We start from the raw sequence: 19,001 nt of genomic DNA on the forward strand, positions 1-19,001 counted from the left end.
AATTGAATAACGCATGCGACTGAAATGGCGAAAAGTCCTACATGACGGTAATAGTTTGATTGCCATGTTTACTTCAATAATGCCACTAATATATGCATACTCCACGTCTTAATTCCATTTCTGTTTAGTTCAGTTATGACTTTAGTCGGATTAAGGTAATCAAAAATCACAGTTTCGAGCTTATGTGGGCCTACAGTTCAAAATTCATGTTTAACTGAATAAACATTTAGTAAACACAAGAACATCTTATTGAACATTATTTATTTTCATCCCCTCATAGTAGAACAGTTTCTCAAGCAGTTTGTGATTCATTTTAGAAACCGGAGATGAGCCCCTAGTCTAAGGCGCCACCTGGCTTGAGAAACCTGTTTTCAAAGACTTACTTTTAGTCATTATTTGGGTAGCACACATATTCTGAATACCTTGAATTCTGAATTCAAATGAGCCATTTTAATCTAGATTAATTCCAGATTACAGTGAGATTAATCTAGATTAAAAAAATATTCTATGCCCACCTATATTATAAATATATTTTAGCCATGCCTTTGTGAGTCTAAGCAACACCAATGCAAGATCTGCTGTATAAACAACAATCTATCTGAGACGGCAGGAGAAAAACTATTTAGTGGAGATGGTCATTAATTCTGAAAAACTCTACAAACAAATCCATAATCATAACATTGTGCATATTCATGAAGATTAACAGCACACACAGTCTTTATTTGTCTTTAGCAGTTTTCTATGGCTTTCAGTGCATCTCGATTCAGTAAGTTCTGATTCAAAGTATGGCTAATCTTTTTTTCTTTAAAACTCTGGGATTTGACATTTCAAGGAGCTTAAACTTTATCTAGGCTTGTTACACCAAAAACCGCATAGAGTTATTAAATTCATCATCAGTCCCCCGTGGTTCATTTCTGTGAGGCTTGCGCTAATAATTCTGCACATGATGTACAATTTGATTGGTGCAGACTTTTTCCTGTAAAAAAATTATTCAGTGATAAAAAAACAGCTCCCACTCAATGCACAACACAGGTTCTATTGAACCATTTAAGAGCCAAGACAAGTAAACAGATTTATTATGAAGACTACAACCCTTTACTAAGGATATTAGACGGAGGGAGAGAGAGAGAAAGAACAGAGAAAATGTCATGATAACCAATGTACGTCTAAAAGCCCTCCCCTAGTTTGCTTCATAAAGACAAAGAATCAGAAGTTAATTAAGGAAGCGAGAACAGCACAGAGCAGAGAAACAGAGAGACAGAATGCAAATATTGGATCGAGGGAAAAGACTGTGCAGCTTTTTAGTCATTCTGTTAGAGCGCCAGAGTATAAGAAGTATTTCTTATTGTTCATACGCATGAAAATAAAGACACATGCTTGTATTAAAGGTATTTAATTGTGAACATTGATTTGCTGTGTTTAGAAATGCTAAAATGTCTAACAATAATCTTGTATACCTGATTAGATTGTTATTTAAAAGGTTACAATTAATTAATCCAATACATAATGTTCTCTTAAACTTATCACAATACAAGGTTTTGAACATTTATTAGAAATGCTCAACTTAATGTTAGCATTCAGCAAATATCAATAACATACAGTCCTCTGGGGGAAAAAAAGGCTGTAAAAAAGTCTTGAGCCTTTTGATTCTCTGCTCAATATTAACAGCAACAAACACCAAAAAATGTGTGTGTGCCACAATTACCTCACCCCTATGAATTCTCATGTGCAAAATTTTTTTGAAGTGTATTTTCATTGTAGACCTTAAATTGTTCAATTGTGACTTAAAGGCTATAAATTGTAGGAAACACAAATGCCAAACTCGCTCATGATGGGTAAGTGCAAAGAACAAAACTGTGAATTGCAGAAAAAGAAGGTTGTTGAGCTTCGCAACATGGGTAAAAAAGTAAAATAAAATAAAAATAGCAATAACAGCGGCACAGTGGTTAGCACTGTCATCTCACAGCAAGAAGGTCGATGGTTCGAGTCTTTGGCATTTCGGTGTGGAGTTTGCATGTTCTCCTCATGTTCGTGTGGATTTCCTCTGGGTGCTCCATTTCCCCCACAGTCCAAAGACATGCGGTATAGGGGATTTGGAACTAAATTGGTAAGTGTGTGTGTGGGTTTTTCAGAACTGGTTGCAGCTGGAAGGGCATTCGCTGTGTAAAGCATATGCTGGATAAGTTGGCGGTTCATTCCGCTGTGATAAATAAAGGGACTAAGCCGAAGGAAAATAAATGAATTAATAGAACATTTTTATCATCTGACCTTTTCAGTCAAGACATTCCAGTCAACAATCAGCCTGGAAGAGGATATAAGTCAGTCTTGTCCTCAAGTACACATGTTATGACAGAGATCTTTTAGAAATCTTTTTATATTTTTAGAAAGGTGTTATATCCACAATGAAAATGGTAGTGGAAAGTTAGATAGTCTTCGGCCACAGGTAAATTTACTGCATTCAACAAAGGCAAAAAATGGGGTGAAAAAAACTAAGGACAGCTAAAAAGCAGCACAGAAACAACAGCTTACATTTGTATTTTATTCTGGGATAATTTTGGGGTGTCACACTCTTTCCTTGGGTGACAGTTTCCACCACATCCCAGCCCAGTAGGTCCAAACCTAGCATTTAAGTGTCTATTTGTGTGTAAGGGCTTACATAACGATAATTTTAAATCAGCGTATGAACACTAGCCTTAGTGTTCATATGGAAAGCACACAATCCTTGGGCTTGTAAACAGAGTTATAAATGGAAAACCTTGCCATGCTAAAAGCCACTTGGGTTTGTATAAAAGACATTTCAATTAGATTATACATTGTAATGGTCAGCTATCCCAAGGATTAGCATTTTAATTAGCATAATTAAAGCTTTTCCATGCAGAATTTAAATGCATGCTGTCTTTTTAATCATGTAGATGATTAAGGGATGTGTTGTGACATTTATGAGGCATATAAAATGTGTTTTCTGCAGGGGAGATATATTTATGTGGTTTTGTGTGAATGCGTCAAGGTGTAACAGCAATGTTTTTCTGTAGTTTCCTTCACAGGTTTCACAGAGTGTAATACAGTTGAATAGGCAGTTTGCTTTGAAAAGAAGCGAGATTTTTTTTTACATGAGTGGTAAACTGCATTTACCGTCATCACAGTTTATATCCAGGACCCTTGATGGAGCGAATACACAGCAAGGTCAGTCATTCCTTTCACTCACCCTCGACAGACTCAACTGGTGCAATTTACCATCGCTATATATAGGTTGAGACAATTGTTTCAGTCCTATTAGAAGTCTACGCACAAAATATTTCTGCAAAAATTGCACTCAAAGAAATGTTTAATTAATTGGACTCTTTAGACAAACGAATCCTTTGCAAACAGAAAGAACTTACGGCTTCATCTTTGTAATAACTTTTGCCAATTTTAAGAATTACTTTTGTTAAATAATTGAAAATGGATAATAATGTCACTGAGCTAAACTTACAAAAGATGTTAATTAAAAATGCATCACTTTAGTTAATCAAATTTCTCTGTCTCTTCCTCTTTTGTGTGAAAATTGACATCAGACTGAACAGTACTAAAGAGCACTATTACAACACAGCTGAGATATACTGAGATATACTCAAGGCAAAGTACTCTAAGGTGTACATTTATGTAATGTAATGTAATGTGTATTCATCGTGTATGGACATACATTCATGGACATACACTCATTCGTGTATGGACATACACACATTATACACATTATACATATCGTGTATGGACATACACTCAAAGTGCTTCACAATCACGAGAAAGGGTCTCTCCACACCACCACCAGTGTGCAGCATCCACTTGGATGATGTGACGGCATCCACAGGAAAACAATCCAATTCAGTGGATGGGGATGATTGGTAGGCCATGATGGGTAAGGGCCAATGGTAGGAATTTGGCCAGGACACTGGGGTTACACCCCTACTCTTTACGAGAAGTGCCATGGGATTTTTAATGACCACAGGGAGTCAGGACCTCATTTTAACATCTCATCCGAAAGACGGCACTCATTTACAGTACAGTGTCCCCTTCACTATAGTGGGGTGTTAGGAGATGTCCCCGCTGCAGCCATCAGCTTGATGACATAGACAATTGTCAACTAAGTAGTGGACCTCGCTACTTCGACGGTTGGGTTTTGAGTAGGGGGAGGTGTAGGCGATTGTCAACTATGTAGCGGACCTTGTTCGCCCACTAAGGTAACCTTCATGCTACTGTGACGGTTGGGTTTAGGGTAGAATGCGGGCATCAATAACGCTACCTCTTGCATGCTAAGCAAGCGCTTTACATTTGAGCTAATTTCCCTTAGCATAGGGGTAGGGGGAGGTGTAAGCGATCAGGAGGTAATGCCCATGCTACTGTGACAGTTGGGTTTAGGGTTATGGGGAGGTGTAGGCGATCGTCAACTACGTAGAGGCCCTTATTCGCCCACTAAGGTAACGTTCATGCTACTGTGATGGTTGGATTTAGGGTAGGGGGAGGTTATAGGCAATCAGAAGGTAATGCTCATGCTACTGTGACGGTTTGGTTTAGGATAGGGGGAGCTGTAGGCGATCATCAACTACGTAGTGGACCTCGTACCGCCCACTAAGGTAATGCTCATGATACTGTGACGGTTGGGTCTAGGGTAGGGGAGGTGTAGGTGATTGTCAACTACCGCCTAATAAGGTAAAGCTCATGCTACTGTGACGGTTGGGTTTAGGGTAGGTTGAGGTGTAGGCGATTGTCAACTACGTAGCGGACCTGATCAACTCTGTCATCAAGCTGCGGGCTACAGCTACAGTAGGACTGTCTCCACGCACACAGACCGTAGTTCGAGGGCACCATTTTTTCAACAGCAACCTGGTTTTCCATGCATGTACTGGCCAACCTCAGCCCTGCTTAGCTTCAGTAAGTAACCGGTCTTGAGCTGCAGGGTGATATGGCCGTGGCTGTGTCATTTACAAAAGCTTTAGGCATACACTATATGAAGTAGGAAAACATACATAAATGTTTTTATAGTTGTTGCAAGAAACACCTTTTCTTTTGTACTCAACCATGCTACTAAAGCTATGGCAAATTAAAATGTACTGAAGAGTAAAAAACTCTTTTAAGCTGACAACAATATTGTGAAATGTATTCAAACGTCATGCTGAAGCAAACGAAGTAAAACATTCTAATGATGCGTTTTGTCCTGTTCTGTTACCTGGGTTTTGTAGCAGATTTAATGTACGTTACCCTGGAGACAGAGTGTCATGAATCCACCCACAACAAATTTTTACAAAGCAATCACAAAAAATATGGCAAGCATGCAGTGTGATCACAAACAATGAAGTGCATTAGTCTTTCAGGGAAGGAAAAGATAAACGTAGACCTTTGGAAAGCAAATTTATGTAAGAGACAGGCCACTCAGACAAGACTTGAAACGGCAACGAAATGCGACACATAATGACGCATGTGTAGGTTTAGCTTACATCATGTACTGTACCTGATTCATTTGTTTTCATTCTCTTTACCTCTTACTATCCTGCAATTACAACTGCCTTGGACACATTTCACCACTTTGGAATTATATGGCTTTGACTGCATTCAGAGTGGTTTCAAATGGCTTTGACTTTTATGCTTTTATAAAGTTTTTGTCCTTCATATCAGCATGTCCGGAACAAGTCTCTTTCTTACATGAAAATGACAGACCAAAAGAAACATCATAAGATTTTTTCCAGTTATATTAATTTTCACATCCATCACATACATTTGAGACAGCACACTTTAAAACAGCACAAAAACACAGAATATTTATTTATCTTATTTCTTTAATTCAATGAAATAAACATGGACATTGCCATTTTTCAGAAAATAGCCTAGTTATTTAATTAAAAAATATGTTAGGCTATATATATTTAGCCTATATAGGCTGTTAAAGTATATCTTATTTATTTATTTAAACTATATTAAATTAACTCCAACCTATATTTTATCAGTCGCTTTGGCTTTAACAGTTTATTGATAACTAGCCTAATCAAAGAACATTTAACTGAGCTCTGTAAAAAGTTTTGTATGTAGGCCTACAGTCAAAAATGTAATATTTAGGCAATACTTTGTCTTAAATGAAACTATTCCTCTTATCAGAAAACAATAAACACAATTATCCCAGCACTGTATTAGATTTTATCAAATATGAACAAAACATGGAGAAAATACCTCCATCTTCTACAGAACAACAGCCACCCTTGGCGTTGAGTCCTCCACCTTCAGAGCTGGCCACTACTGAGAATGAAGCTCGGCTGTCTCCTACAGGTAATGTATTTCCTTAGTCAGAATTTTCTTTGAGTGCTGCAGCTAACCATGGTTAGGGCATACCTCTCAACACTCCCGTTTTCAGACCCATCTCCCACCCATCTCCCGTATTGTTCTGTCTCCCAGAAAACTCCTGGAATTCTATCCACCCCCCCCCCCCACTCCTCAGCTATTTGCGCACCCGAACCCAACGCGCAACCATCTTCATACCTGCTCATACCCCCGCTCTTCAGTTCGCCCTCCTCAAAATGAGCGAGTTTGAGCCACTTGAACATTAAGGAAGCGTTCAGAAAAAACCTCACTGCCAGCCAGCGTTTCGGAAGTGTTATTGCAGAGCAACAGAAACAGCATGCAGAAGTGTAAATGCATGGCAATGTGCAAGGCATGCCCCTGGGTCACGCCGATCACTCAACGCAGAAGTATAAACCAGACTTTAGTCATGGCATTCTGTTCCCTGAGACGGACATTTCTTATTGCCCAGTCTGTAGATGTCCCTCTAGCAAAATATCCAGTTTTTTGGTTATATCTCCAAATGGTTCACAGTATAGATTTCTGTATGGCAATAATTACCCTTTGGCCCTCACAATGCAAGTGGCACGCAATAAAGAATATTTTTTTACACACTAAATATATCTAAAATAACCATTTATTTAACTTCATTCTTTTTTCTTTGGCTCTGTCTCTATTTCAGAGGTCGCCACAGCGGACTGAACCACCAACTATTCCAGCACCACATTTTAAGCAGCAGATGCCCTTCCATTCACAACCCAGTACTTGGAAACACCCATACACACTCATTCACACAAACACTGACACACTATGACCAATTTAGCTAAACCAGTGCATCCCAGCAAATTTTTTTGTGTTTAATAGATGTCTAATAGACATCTAAATGTAGCAAGCTTGGCTAAAACAAGGCTAAACTTGGGCTGTCAGTGAAAATCTAATAGACAAGTATAGCCCAAAAGTAGACTAGTCATCAAATAGACAGACTTTATGTGTAGTCATTCATTTCTGTTTATTTGATGACTAGTCTAGTTATGGCCTATTCATAGACGTCTATTAGATTTTCAATGACAGCCCAAATTTAGCCTTGTTTGAGCAATGAGTTCACTCTGTCTTCTAAGTAAGATCAACGATTTGCTTTTTACAAAGTGAGGCCCAAAAGGCCAGTCTTCATTCTTCTGCTACATATTACAGCTCTGCCATCCCCAAAAACAGCTTCTGCAATTAGCAGTTTCTAGAAAAAGACTACACTGGTTGAACAAACCAGCATAAACCATCTGAAACAAGCATGGAAATTCATGCTTGTCAAAGCAATTTTTTTTTCTGCAGTGTGTGCCAACTGGCAGCACCAACAACGGTGAAGCCGATCTGAAAAAGAGCAGTCAGATGGGCTAGTCCTGCTTTTGTTATGTTAGTCAAAATTATATTCAGATCTTGAACGGTCATCAGCCTAACTGCTCTTCTGAAACAAATTCCTCTGTATTTTCTGACTTGCTGGCACATGACATGTCAGAATACAGCCTCTCTCCCTTGATCCTGGTGACTACAGTCTGGGATTGAGAATTAAACTTACATAGCATGTTTAATACTGGAAAGAAATAAAGATTAGTTCAATCAGTGTTTTTCACACATGCATATCTTTGCTATTGCAGAAGGAAACGCGTACTAAACACTATGACACGTTTGGCTGAGCTCATATGTGGTCTCACTGATGCATTCAGAAATAATTTCCTTCAGTGTTTAGCTCTGATCACTTGCGATATTAGATTTCTGAAAACATGTCTTACTGCACAACCAGCTGAGCAATGAATTTAGGGCAATATTACAGTTACAAAACTGGTTCTGAATCTACAAAGACATGTTTACACCTATAGGATATGATGCAGTTTTGTTTTGTTTTGTTTTATTGTTGACAGGAACATGTCAAATACAGGTCTACATTTTTTTTTATCCACTTTCAACTACTTCTAGAGGGGGTCAAAAACTTGTTCAGTCAGATTGCATTAATAATTAGTGTAAACAGTCAGGTGGTCAAATACTTTTGAACAGTCAGAAAATGTGGCCCTGGACCACAAAACCAGTCATAAGTGTAAATTTTTGGAAATTTATCTATTATCTGAAAGTTGAATAAATAAGCTTTCCACTAATGTATTGTAATGTACTCTACCTACTGCGCCACTGAATTGAGTTGTATATATTTATGGTAGAAAATTGTCAAGAGATCTTAATGGATCATGATCTTTACTTAATATCATAATGACTTTTGGCATAAAAGAAAAATAAGTTTGACCCAAAACAATGTATTTTTGGCAATTGCTTTGTAAGACTTGTTTTGTTGTCAGATAATCTTAATATAGCTAATAAATTTGAACATACAAGTCATATTTGCAATTCCCATGGTTAAAACAAATATTTTAAATATGTGAAATCCAAATATGAACTTTTATGTCATTTATGTAATTTGCATATATTGCATACATATCAGATATTCTATGTGGGTCTCTATGGTCAGGGCTTTAAAAAAATCAAATGACTTAAACACATGAAAACAACAGAATAGTTGTACAAAGGTCATTTATCATGTAGTTTTCATATCAAGTTACATTACCAACCCAGACAACATCTTTCTAACAACTAAAATGTCAGTCAGTTATTATTTCGCTGTGCTTTTCAGCATTAAAATATCAGAGCAGATATCAAGTTCATAAGTGTAAATAAAAATAAATTTTGGAATCCAAATTATGGAAACCAAAATGATTTTTACAGTGTATAACTAAAAGAATGTCTACAGGGAGCCATCAAAATAGACACTACCCCTTATAAAGTACCAAAAGATTGATTTGTAAAATGTTTTTGTTATTTACATATTTATTTTGTTGCTAATTCAAGTTTTGTGTCTCTTTCAGTGACTCTAACAGCACAAGCTGCAGTTTAAAAAGAACTCAACAAACCACACAGATCTAAAAGAAAAAAAATATCGACATGTTCTGACTCTCAGTCTCCATACATGACAAACAAATCAACATTTGTTAGCCTTCCCAGCAGAATCTTCTAATCCACATCCTAACTATTTTTCAATTTTCAATTCCCTATCAAAGCTCTTTGTCAAGTCTTCATCATTATCAAAAATCTCTAGAGGCTTTAATTAAACGGTCCAATATGGGACATGGTACTGTAATATAGCAGCAATCAATACTTTCCAGACATTGGTGACAATCCATTTGATATCTACGGCATAATCTAAGCTCAGCGCTGAAAAGCTGCGTCATATTTGACATCATCAAGTGCTTGGCTGCGGAATAAAAAGAAGGCCAGAAGCGGTCGGTGAGCTTACAACAAAGCCACAACCAAACAAAGCTAGATTTTGCCCAACATCAAATCTTTTTTTTTTTTTTGGAAAGAGAGAATGATAAGAGCTTGCAGTGAGAGGTGCTAGAGGATTGTTAGTGTGAGGGGGCAGCATAAGCCGTGGTCCTTATCGAGTGCACAATTTATCCTGTGTAAAACAACAGCCGTTGTGTTGATGTAGCAGACATCATTACAGTGAGGCAGTCATTAAAGCTCTACGTCTCATGGGGATGCTGTGTTTAAGCTGTAATTGCTATCAGCCTCAACACAACAAACCTTTTCAGAGCCATCAGTGTTAATCTGAGCACTTTTTACTCTTGTCTTACTACTGTTTGGCAATAAAAAAAGATTTATAGGAAGACGCAGAAAAAAGCTCAAAAGAAAACAGACTGAAAGGATTTTCTGTTAGCAATATTAAAGAGTGACTCTGCAATATTTTGGTTTTACAGAAAGCAAATTTGATCACAAACACTAAAAAATTATCCATAAATTAGCAGTTTTCCATATTTTTTTATTCATATTTTTATTTTCCGCAACTTATTTATTCTTTTGATTTGCATTATGGGATCTAGATCTTTCTACCAAGATCTTTTAACCTTGAAAAGTTTAAAAAAGTGACTTTTATTAACATTTTTATTAAACCAGAGATGCCCAAACCAGGACCCGCGGGCCAAAGTTGGCACATGCTTGGCCCGCAAACCAATTAGATGGGGACAAATGATGAGGAAGGTCGTGGCAAATCTCTCAAACAGAGATCCATTCATTCATTCATTTTCTTTTCGGCTTGGTACTTTTATTAATCTGAGGTTGCCACATCAGGATGAACTGCCAACTTATCCAGCATATGTTTTACGCAGCGGATGCCCTTCTAGCTGCACACCATCACTGGGAAAAAAAAACAGAGATCGTCATTTCTAATTTAACGTAACCTTTTGTTTGTTTGTTTGGTTGTTGAGCGACAAAAAAAGCAAAACTGAAATTAATTGTCTCAATTAAATATTGTGAATTAATCCGATTTTTTAAAGGGTCATGATGTTGTCAGATATACATGTGTAGCATGTTTCTTTAAAAAAACTATTAGGACACTAATAGTTATATTTCTATTATATTTAACTATTGCCAAATCATCATGCAGCCCAAGACAGGTTACTCACTGAAGCTAAGCAGGGCTGAGCCTGGTCAGTACCTGAATGAGAGACCACATGGGAAAACTAGGTTGCTTTTGGAAGTGGTGTTAGTGAGGCCAGCAGGTCTGTGTGAGTCCTAATGCCCCAGTATAGTGAAGGAGACACTATTCTGTCAGTGAGTGCCGTCTTTCGGATGAGATGTTTAACCGAGGTCCTGACTCTCTGTGGTCATTAAAAATCTCATAGCACTTCTCGTAAACAGTAGGGGTGTAATCCTTGTGCCCTGGACAAATTCCCTTCATTGGCTCTTATCTATCATGGATTATCATCATCTCAATAAGTCAACACTCAGCGTTAAAATTTCAACAATATTGCTGAGAAGTACAACACAAGTTATTTTTCACAAATAAACAAAACAAGCCGAGAGAGAGAGGAGACTCTCCGAACGATGTTCCAGTCCATACAACAACACAAAGAAAAACTCACTACTTCAAATAAAATATATTTTTTTCTTATAATTGTTTTAATAAATAAAAGAAATGCATAACAGCCTCGCAATCATTCCCATCCACCAAATTGGCTCTTTCACGGTCTCTCTACTCCCCCTAAAGCTCATGTGTGGTGTGCGCACTGGCCCCGTTGTCCTGTGGCTGCCGTCGCATCATCCAAGTGGATGCTGCACACTGATGGTGGAGTGGAGAGACCCCTTCTCATGATTGTGAAGCGCTTTGGGTAAATGTCCATACACGATAAATGCGCTATATATATACACATCACTTACATACCTACTTACTATTATATTTAAACTAATATATTATACTAAACTATTATATTTCACTATCCAGAAAAAAAATTATTATTTTAGCAAATAAAAAAACATTGAACTCTATTGTGTCATTATGAGATTTGAGATTAAATGAGAATTGTTTCTTTTTATTTTTAAAAGTACATTATAAAATGTAAAAAATATATAATTATTAATATGATTAAAGTATTTTTTCTTTATATTTTTAAATATTATTAATTTACTAGTGCCAACTTTAATATAATAGAGTTTGGTATATTTAGCTTTGGCCCACCACCTTCAATCAAGTTAATTTTCTTCCCCTTTATAAGAAAACGTTTTAGCACCCCTGGTTTAAAGTGATATATTGTCTGGGTTAGTGTTGTAAATTACGGTTCAAAATCCTTAATTAAAATATCTTTTTTACAGTGTAGGTTTAGGAAAACAATTGGGTTTTGTTCAAAGCATTCAAAGCACATGCCCCAATTGGTTTCTACCTTGTGAACTCTTGCATTTCCTCCTATAATAACCCGTAAACCTATAATGTGTGAAATGCTCTGCAAATCCCATTTAGTTCAGTGTAATTTCCTTGAGCTGATGCCCAATGCCAGCCTGTCTGCAACAGCCTCATAATCAACAATCATTTTATATCATTATTTAAAAACCCAGAGACATCCAAATATTGAGTCTGGGTTTATTTGAATACAAGAATGGATTTTTCATTTTATGCAGAGAAAATAATTAATGCTGGTGGCGGTATGGGTTCTTTCACCCCTCTCTGAAACCGTGACCGTGTAATTAGCTTGAGTGTTGATAAAAACCCACAAGGGAAAGCAGATGGAAAGCAGAATGGGGAAGGAGAGAAGTGGAAGATCTCAAGACAAACCATAGAAGGGACTTAAGGACTCCAGAGACACATCTGATTTTCATCAGCGGTTGATTGAAAAACAAGGCACTTCAATGAAAATGCATTCGAAAACTTCATGGAGATTATTCATGAAGAAAAAATCATTCAGAAGCTAAAAAAAAAAAACTCATTCAAGGTCATATACTGTGTTCAAGTCCTCCTGGGATGTTCCAATATGAGTTTGTACAAATGACATACAGTGCGTTCAAGTCATTTTTACCGGCACAAGATGCTGTCGTACCTTCTTTTGATAAAATACAAGAAAGGGTTTGTTAACTCTGTGTTTCAACCCCTGGGCAGTTTAAGGGAGTGGGGTTGCACACTTGACCAAGGATCTGGTTCAAACGAACACTCAAAGAAAATTGCACTCAAAGTAACGACCACAACAAGAATTGGTGTGCAAATAAAGTGATTTATTACAGGTGGTGATAAGTGAAGCAGTGAGTGAGCTATTTACAATATTTACAAATCACAACCAAAACAAAACATAAATTAGAAAGACTGGCTAAGGGTGGCGCTAAAGCAAAGAAAAAAATCAAAGTCTTACCAATATCAAATCCCCTCTAATAAACAATAATGTGAAAAATAAATCTTCAACATCCAAGACGTCTTACCTAAACTACACTAACTATCAACTTAACCAAAAATACACCTACTTACTTACCTACTTAACTACCAGTCTTTCTACCAAACCTCTGTAGGGAATCCTGAGGAAAGGACATGAAAGATGACAGCCAAGAATTAGACAGTGACTAAACCAAAATGACAACACAGTGTAAATAAAGATGAAGACGGACAATATATCACAACAAAACTGAACAAAATGGGGACATAATCACAGATTCAATCAAGCAAGCAAGCAAACAAGCAAGCACAGAAACCAACAACAAATCGAGCCAACAAATGGAAACAAAGAATAAAGAATTTGCATCAGTTGAGTTTTGTAATGGTGGCACAGTGGTTAGCACTTTCACCTCACAGCAAGAAGGTTGCTGGTTTGAGTCTGGGTCAGTTGGCATTTTTGTGTGGAGTTGCATGTCCTCCCTGTGTTCGCGTGGGTTTCCTTTGGGTGCTCCGGTTTCCCCCACAGTCCAAAGACATGCGGTACAGGTGAATTGGGTAAACTAAATTGGTCGTAGTGTATGTGTGTGTGAATGTGAGTGTGTATGGGTGTTTCCCAGTAATGGGTTGCAGCTGGAAGGACATCCGCTGTGTAAAACATATGCTGGAAAAGTTGCCGGTTCATTCCATTGTGGTGACCCCAAATGAATAAAGGACTAAGCCATAGAAAAATGAATGAATGAATGAGTTTTGTCACCGACAATGCACATGTGTGGACTTTGCATTCATGTATTCTGCCTACTGATCAATATATGGGGCAAAATGAATATAATTTGTTTTGTCAAAATTTAAAATGCAGTAAATGGTTGAACTTTTCACGGACCTTCATGTTTTTTAATAAATTTGAGACAAATCTCAATACTACCCTGTGGTGTGACTGTCTCAAGCGTAGTTCAAATTACAACTCTTTTAAATTAAACAATAAAAATCATCAAATCATTAATAATTACATCAGTCCGGATTTTATAAGTGGCTATTTTAGTAAATGGCAATCATTTTTTTCATCCACATAAAAACATAGGCAAATATATACATTTTGTCACTGCAAGCCATGCCCTTTTATAAGACACTATATGCTCATTTTAAATCGAAAATTACACTGAAAAATTTGTAGGACCACATTCAAGATTATGTGCCCCTATGAAGCCCATGAATTGCACCTGTTAAGTTTTTGTCCACATATAATTTTTTTTTAACCATTATAAAGTTTTTTTTTTGTTCTTGTGACATCTCAATTCAATTCTCATTTATACAATATACATAACACTATATGAGGACAAGTGTCCAACAAATAAGACAAATCACTTTAATGCCATTGATATGTTATTATGAGATATGTTATCCCAATTTTTGCTGTCACACCATAGGATTTTCATTCATTCATTCATTCATTCATTCATTCATTCATTCATTCATTCATTCACTGTCCTTCGGCCTAGTCTCTTTATTCAACATGGGTCGCCACAGTGGATTGAACCTCCACACAAAAATGCCAACTGGGCCAGCCGGGACTCGAACCAGCAACCTTCTTGTTGTAAGGAGAAAGTGCTAACCACTGAGCCACCGTGTTGCCACTCATAGGACATATTTAAGGTACAATTCGGTAAAAATAAATAAATAAAACAGTGAAAGAATTTATAAAGTTAGTGAGCCCTTATATTTCCTCAAATAAATGATTCAGAAATTGAAACACAGGCTTGTAGATGTTTTGAATAGTTTGTTTGTCAATGTGTAATCCTTGTTAACTATCAAATGTCAAATTTTTTTTTAGATGTGTTTTTTTTAGACCCATCTAACATGTATACTGCCTAATCTTGCCCAGGACGCTCTTGTAAAAGAGATTTTTAATCTCAATGTGTCTTTCCTGGTAAAATAAAGGTTATAATAATAATAATAATAATAATAATAATAATAATAATAATAATAATAATAATAATAATAATAATAATAATTCCTCAAACATAACACTTTAAACTACATAAATATACTTTCTATTTTTTCTTCCAAAATGTTACTTTGAAAAAATATTTCAGAATTATTTGTCAACTACACATATATAACAAGATGGCACATCTGCCCTCAACCCAAGAACTCTAAGAATTCTTAAAACATGTTGATTCCCGAATTTGTGGTGACTTTCAATGTGCGTTAACTAGTTAATATGATTTATCCTGCAACATGACTTGAATGCACAGTTATAATATCACACAGTGACCTGGGATGAAGTTCAAAAACATTTTTGTTAAACAAAATAATTTCTACATCAAATATGTATTTAGTATCTTAGATGGTTCACAATTCATCATCTGTCTAAAGCAGGGGTACCCAAACACGGTCCTGAAGGGCCGCTGTCCTGCATATTTTAGCTCAAACCCCAATTAGACATGTCTGAACCAGCTAATCAAGCTCTTATTAATTTACTAGACGCTTCCAGGCAGTTGTGCTGAAGCAAGTTGGAGCTAAACTCAGAAGACAGTTCAGTAAGGGGATCCATGGTCTAAATGTAGAGTAGGTATAGCCTGGCATTATAATGCAGCTTGGAAACTTTTTACCTGATTGAAAATACACGGGGAGTGCTGTAAATAAAATGTTACAATTCAGCTGAATTTCATAACAGGCCTGTCTAAATCATTTACATTCTTAACATCAAGTTTTCTCTCAGGGGAAAAAAAACAGCTTTGCGGCAACCAACGCCAATAATAACCTGACTCTGCAGGAAGATGGCCCTGCAATGCAATAAATATTCAATATAATTTTTTGCAGACCTGACAAACAACACTCGTTACAAAGAGCCCAGGAATACAAATCAACAACCTGAAGCATGAATACAAGGGAAAACACATTAGACAGGAAATTTGGTTAACATTAGTGCTCAACTGACATTCAGATTTGGGGTACGCCATTTGTTTTTCTTGCTGGTTTAATGTATTTTTTAAAGAGGCCCAGGCAGATGGAGCCTGCATTGCAATAATTCACATTTTCATTTCTGCACTGCACTTTTTTCCTCAGCCTGTCAATTTCTACTAAATGAAAACACTCAAGTAAAACATCAAATCTATTGCGGAGTTTGAGCCTACGCGAAGCTGCTTTGCTTGTGCAGACAAAAAACAAGGAATACACTTGACACTGCTCTTATGATTATGTTTTCAGTGTACTGTTAAATAGTCTAAAATAAATTAGTCGATCAAGCATCAAATGTTTCAGTGTAAATATTTTAATTGTTAGACTTTTACAAAAATCTTATATACGAATATCAAATATTCATTCATTTATTCATTTTCTTTTGGCATAGTCTCTTTATAAATCTGGGGTCACCACAGCGGAATGAACCACCAACTTATCCAGCATATATTTTACGCAGCGGATGCCTGTAAGATTTGAGATACCACAGATACTTTCATGTCTTTGACAATACAAGCATAGGCTGGAAACACAGAGACAATTGGCTCCACACCCCACCAATGGTCTCATTCCATCAGAAATAGACATAATCAAAACAATAGATATATAACTTCAGGTATCTTTTGAACCACTGCTAAGGGTGTGCCTTTACCTAGGGGGCTTCTATTCAAATTACCATTTGTTCCCTATATAGACAGTAACTCTTCAGATCTAATGTGCCACTGAATGCAAATGCCTTTTGCTGTTCCACACATAACCCTCCTTGAAGGAGATTCTTGGTCTGAAGTGTTAAGAGGTTCAGGGCGATTCTGCAACCAGATCAGCCCATAGTATACAGCTTTCGTGCTCTATACTAAGTACAGTATATTTTAAAGTCAGGTACTGTATGCATCTTTTGGTCTTAGATTTATTTTTCAGAATTTGATGACTTGTTGATTGTTTATGAATTGACTGAGTGAATTGGCATTATACACATTAACCTAATAAATTTTCATGATTGAAATTGTTCTAATTTATCTTGTATTATTAACTCTAGTAGATTACATTAAGTCCATAACGCCACAGGCTCCTGTACAGGTTAGTAACAGACTAAAACACAATGGATGGAGCAGCTTGGGATGCTATACGATGTTCTTAGAGCTCTGACTAACACATTGGTATTAATTCAAGTATACTTAGACTGTAAAAGGCCAATAATGGATTTTTTACTTATACAGCAACAAAGTATTGTTGAGACCAATCTAAATGTGTATAGACCTTCATCTCTAAACCTATAATGCTATTTAAATCACATGGTGATCATTCAAAGTTACTAATAGTTTAAATAAATTGGTCTGCTTAACCGTAATGATCATGGTATGATTAAATAGCTTTGATTTAGTAGATAGCAGATCTATGGGGACCACACTAAAAATATTCTAAGCTGAGTAAGCAGGGTTCTGTCTTTTTATAATAGAGGTTAATCGCCTCTGTTTAATGACCAAGACTGACATGGTTGTGTTTAAGAGATTGTATTCTCAGGCGGTACAAGACTCAGAACATTATAGTAATCTGAATGAACGAGTGTAATATATAGTAACAAGATTAAATAAAATAATAAAACATTCATCTAAATTAAATATTACAATAAGCTTCTCAATATTTTATGATTGTAGTCAGATAAAAAACCGGAGCACCCGGAGGAAACCCACGGGGAGAGCATGCAAACTCCACACAGAAAACGCAACTGACCCAACCGAGGCTCAAACCAGCGACCTTCTAGCTGTGAGGCGATTGTGCTACCCACTGCGCCCCTTTGATGGCCATATTCAAATATATTACCTCCTCTGTGGCATAATTTTAAAAAAGAGAGTTTCCATAGGCTGCAGGTTGCATACAATAATTGTATAAGGATTTTGCTTCAAAAATGATGAGGTGCAAGTGAATTATTCTGTAAGGTAAGAGTTTTCTGCTTTGATGAGAAATTTGATCTATTAGTTTATCTGACGATTGGAGAATTCTCAGAATAGCATTTTAATGTTGTTGATAAACCCTAGGATTACTGAGGTGCATTATCAGTCACCTGTATTAAGGTATAACTGTCTTTTTTGATGTATATTGTGTGGTTTGTGTTGTTTTGTTTGTTTGTTTGTTTAGTCTTGGACGTAGTGTCTGGAATAAAGAGAATTTAATCTTAATATTATAATGCTAACCTTTTTTTTATCAGTTAGTAACCCAGCAATAGGACTGAACAAACTGTAAAAATGATTTTCAGTCCCTCAGCATCCATTACAAGAAGTGAAGATGAAACATCATTGGGGGTTTATCAAACAAACACAAAAATATTGCACAACTTTTGATTAAAATGAGAAACACCCTCTTTTCTCAATCTCGCTCGCGCTCACACACAGACATGAACACACTTGGCTTCTTAATACTCACACTAGGAGTTGTTTATCTCCTTTTGCAGACCCAGCTGAACGCCTGTGATTATCTGAATGCAGGTCAGTGGTGGCACACCTCTGCGGCTTCAGGCTGGAGCAGAAATTAATGAAGCTGCCAGGGCTTCAAAACTAATTTGGAGTGAACAGTTGATTACATATTCCTTAGATTTAAAATGCATATTAGGCATGAATGAATTGCAGTGAATGTGCTTTGTTCGTCACAAAGTTTCAAAAGACTAAAAGACTGACTCATCTGTCCATGTCAGTTTTAGATCAGATGAACCAAATGTCTCATTTCATCAAACCCCTTTTTAAAATGATGTCAAATGTTTTAACAGGATGCAAAAAAATGTTCACACAACCAATCAATGTCCAGTAATAATGAACTTTAGTTATGCACTGTTGCATATTAATTAGATCTCTCACAGTAGTTCATTCATGCTGACATAAGGCCAGTTTTACTGTAAGATCTGTATCATCCAGGCTTAAAAGCACATTTAAATCACCAAAAATCATCCTGTGAAATGAAAAATGAAGGCACAACGTAAAATATAGACAGATCTCTATTTAACTCCATAGTATAGTTTCTT

This window comes from Danio aesculapii, chromosome 7 (genome assembly GCF_903798145.1).
Source record: "Danio aesculapii chromosome 7, fDanAes4.1, whole genome shotgun sequence".
Lineage (NCBI taxonomy): Eukaryota > Metazoa > Chordata > Actinopteri > Cypriniformes > Danionidae > Danio > Danio aesculapii.